The sequence below is a fragment of the Amblyomma mixtum genome, chromosome 1, assembly GCF_055824585.1.
Source record: "Amblyomma mixtum isolate Tamu chromosome 1, ASM5582458v1, whole genome shotgun sequence".
Classification (NCBI taxonomy): Eukaryota; Metazoa; Arthropoda; class Arachnida; order Ixodida; family Ixodidae; genus Amblyomma; species Amblyomma mixtum.
In genome coordinates, this window is record NC_143012.1 from 144,963,368 (window position 1) to 144,967,074 (window position 3,707).

Genomic DNA, 3,707 nt, shown 5'->3' on the forward strand with positions numbered 1-3,707 from the left:
GAACCCTTCTCTGTCCTGCAATAGCAAAACACTTCGATCCGAACACAGATGGGCGCTGCCCGCACTGTGGAGAGATCTGCGATATCTTTCACATGGTGTGGGCATGTACTCAGAATCCTCACCTTCCCCCCTCCCCCACCCTCACCCGAGAGGCATGGGAGACTGCCCTCCTCAACTGCTCCACACTGGAGTCCCAAAGGGCTCTGGTCAAGCGGGCGCGAGACGGGGCCTCGTCATGCGGTGTCCCGGACTAAGGATACCGACCATGCAGCAGGGTTATTTTTTTTTAACCCTCAAGCTCTCTTTGATTAAAGTTTTTCACCACCACCACCATGTCTATGTGACTACCGCCACGTATCTCACCCACCGTATCGCCGTCCACTCCCCAGGGAGCCAGTCAGGTGCGTTTCCTTTCCTTTCGTGACTTTTTGCGCACAGATCGAAGTTGATGAAGACAATGATGTGCAATGCAAAGCGCGAATGTGTGGCAGATTAACACGAGGCGTGACCGTTTGCGGCGATAGCATAGTCAACGTTTATAGATACTTTTATCTATAAACGTTGAGCATAGTGCTCTTGAGCTGTGGCCAGCAAAGCTGGTCTGTTCCCGCCGCCGCCGGTTCAGAGCCCAGTAGCGGTAATATTTATGTTATATCGTTAGCTCTAATACTCGCATTACTCAAGGTCGCGTTAGTAAGAAACACAAGGTCATTCAAGTGAACAGTGGGTGGTACCATCAGTACACAGATTCTGGGTCACATCATTGGCGTAGAATGTTCGGAGTGGTATCAAACGATTCAGCGCTTTACAGAGCGTAAGATCTCTAGTTGAATCAAAGTGTAGCATATAACAGGGATTCACACCGCCAGCCTTTCCTTCCCCACACCGTGACTTCATGATACTTGAAAAAAGTAGATAACCGGATACAACGAAATATTTGTGCCGGCTATAGCAAAGATGGCCAATGACGCAACATTCGTTCGATATTGCTATCCCTCGATACCCATACGTTGCCCCAGCGTTTTGCTCTTTTATTTCCTCGGGAATCTGACAGGCTTGAGGCCAGGAGCGCAGCCAGGGGGAGTGTTTCGGTGTCACAACACCTCCCGCAATTTTCTGAGTGCTGCATTCCCCCTTCCCCGCCCTCCTTTCGGCCTTTTCTTCGCCCGTGCTATTCACACCGCATTGATACATAAAATGTAAAAATTATATTAAGAACAGTGTCGAATTGCTGACAAAAATAGTTCCTGTTCTAATAGGAAGCGATAGTTATTGCAGAAAGTAGTCGCTCTTCTTGGCCACCGCACGACGTATGGGACTCCTTTTATTTGTAGGCACCGTTAACGCAATAAAAGACACCACCTTTTTACGTCAGCCTGCAGTTTCATCCTTTGCGTCCTCCTCAAATGATCATAAACTATCGAGGAAATAAAAATGCGTTTTTTTAGGCGCATCTACGTCCGGGCGCAGGTTCACATGCATGGGGTAGAAGTTCTGACGAATGTCATTCGTCCGCACTTGCTTTGTTGTAAAGCAGTAGAGCAGAGCACTTTGTTGTTGTATGTTGTCTGAAATATGTTGTAAATCGATTTTTCGTACGAGTGTTTTTTTTTAGAAAATAAATGTTCTTTACGAATCAAGTCCTCGGAGCCCTGTGTGCAGTCGTATTATGTAAATATTATAGTGAACGAAACAACTAACCCTTCGGCATTATTGCAGCAGAAAAATGACTAAGATATTGTATGGGCACGGGCTCTATAAACCCCCCCCCCCCCTCCCCTAAAAAAATATTTCTGGCTACGCCACTGCTTGAGACAGACATCAGCTTTTTTTCAGGATTGCTAGTCAAGTAGGGCATTCGTACTAAAAGAAATGCAGCACGCAACGCGTCGGGAATGCTACAGCTGGAATCGAAATCGTGCTGCACGAACGCACCGTGTAAGCGACGGGGCGACGTCATGACGTGGCCTAATCAGTTTCCTAAGGCGCGGCAGACACCCTCCATCCGTGAATATACGTCACAAAGCGCAACGCCACCATCTCCTTAAGTCAGCCACGTGCCATTAACCGTTCAGTCGTTAGCTCAGTTGGTAGAGCGGTGGACTGTAGAGGACTTTCCGTGCGGACATCCATAGGTCGCTGGTTCGAATCCGGCTCGACAGATTTTTTATTTCAATGCAGAAACAGAGTTAAAGGTTGCCAAAACCACTTTTTTATTGACTTGTGAGCCCGTTCTAAAGAACTTATAGCGCCCGGCGACGCTATAAAGCGCAGGCGCTGAGATCGGCGTTCCCGCGATAGAAGAAATTAAAGATGGACAGCGCGTGCTCGGAGCGCACGCCCGGCACTGGCTGTTCGGAACTAGAAGCCTGCCACGCTGGTCATCTTGCTCTGGTGCTCCGCTGCGACCCCGCAAATCCTCAACAAACTTACTAATAACAATTCAGGCCTAAGATCACCAAAATTATAATGAAGGCCAAACATGTCTTCAAAAGCGTACGTTACACACCTGTCGCGCAGAGTAGAATAGTTTATTCATGCTATTCAAACAAGACTGTTAGAATAGGGAGGTGAAGGTCATAACCTGCATAGAGCACTGGTGATTCTATGGAGAAAGACTAGGAAAGCATTTCCACAGAAGCCGTGGCTAAGATTTCCCGCCCGCGTCTGCTGATGATATCTGTATTCAAACACACACAAACCGGCTCAGTCACCTGCCAATGCAACAGTACGGCCGCGGATATTCTTAGTGGTTTGGTCGTTGTGATTACATTTTGCAACCACTTATCTTCCAACAGGCCTCCTGCGCCTCCTACGGCTGCTACTTTATCGAATTTCAGAAACACAGTATAAAGGACTAGAGACGGCATAAAAATGCTGCGGTAAAGTGTTCGCTTCTTGTTGTTGTGTCGCACGAGTACCGGGTGTTGATAGTAATGAAATTGCGTATGTGGCCACCATATAATTTTCAAACCATAATTTGGCGAGGGGCTTAGCGCAAAAGAAGCAAGAGCATGAGAGGGGCACTGGTCGAACGCTCGTCCTGTGTTCCTCTCTTGCCTCCTATGTCCGTGCTCCTTTCCCTCTAAGCCCCCATTCAAACCGCGACCTACCAGCTAGCCCAATTTTCCAGCCCCTGCCACCTTTTCTTGCATGACATTTAACTATTTATTGATGACAGACACAGTGGTTAGGAGGCTCCGCCACTAAACCTCAGATCCGGAATTCGATCCCTGCCACGGCGGCCGAATTTCGATACAGGCGAAACGAAAAATGCGCCATGTGTTGTGCGATTGCAGCGCACGTTAAAGAACCTCAGCTGGTTGAAATTAATCCCGATTTCTTCATTACGGTGTCACTCATAGCCCATGTGCCACGTTGGGATGTTAGAAACCCTGCCTTAAAAAAAGAAGATGCAACAGAGAAACGAGGCAGAAACTACCGTGCGTAGAATGCAAATGCCGCGTGACTGTGATCGCAAAAACTGATAGCGTGTTTAATGCGCTAGCGTAGAGAGGGGCTGCAAGCCGAAGCGACCCCTGCCTTCACTCTTCGGCTGCCTTCCGATTCGACCTTGATGTTTTGCGCAATTGTTCGCGAATATTACGGAGCTCCACTACTACGTCTATTCGTCGGGAATGTAGCTCAGATGGTAGAGCGCTCGCTTAGCATGCGAGAGGTACTGGGATCGATACCCAGCACCTCCA

The 3,707-nt window shown here is 48.3% G+C and overlaps 2 non-coding genes across 2 annotated transcripts; both read left to right on the plus strand.

Moving 5' to 3' along the window:
- The first annotated feature begins 2,071 nt into the window (after positions 1-2,071).
- TRNAY-GUA (transfer RNA tyrosine (anticodon GUA)) lies at positions 2,072-2,164 on the plus strand. The gene is given in 2 exon segments: positions 2,072-2,109; positions 2,128-2,164. It is a non-coding gene; the product is annotated as a tRNA-Tyr (tRNA).
- A 1,470-nt stretch (positions 2,165-3,634) lies between these two features.
- Positions 3,635-3,707, plus strand: TRNAA-AGC (transfer RNA alanine (anticodon AGC)). Its single transcript has one exon. It is a non-coding gene; the product is annotated as a tRNA-Ala (tRNA).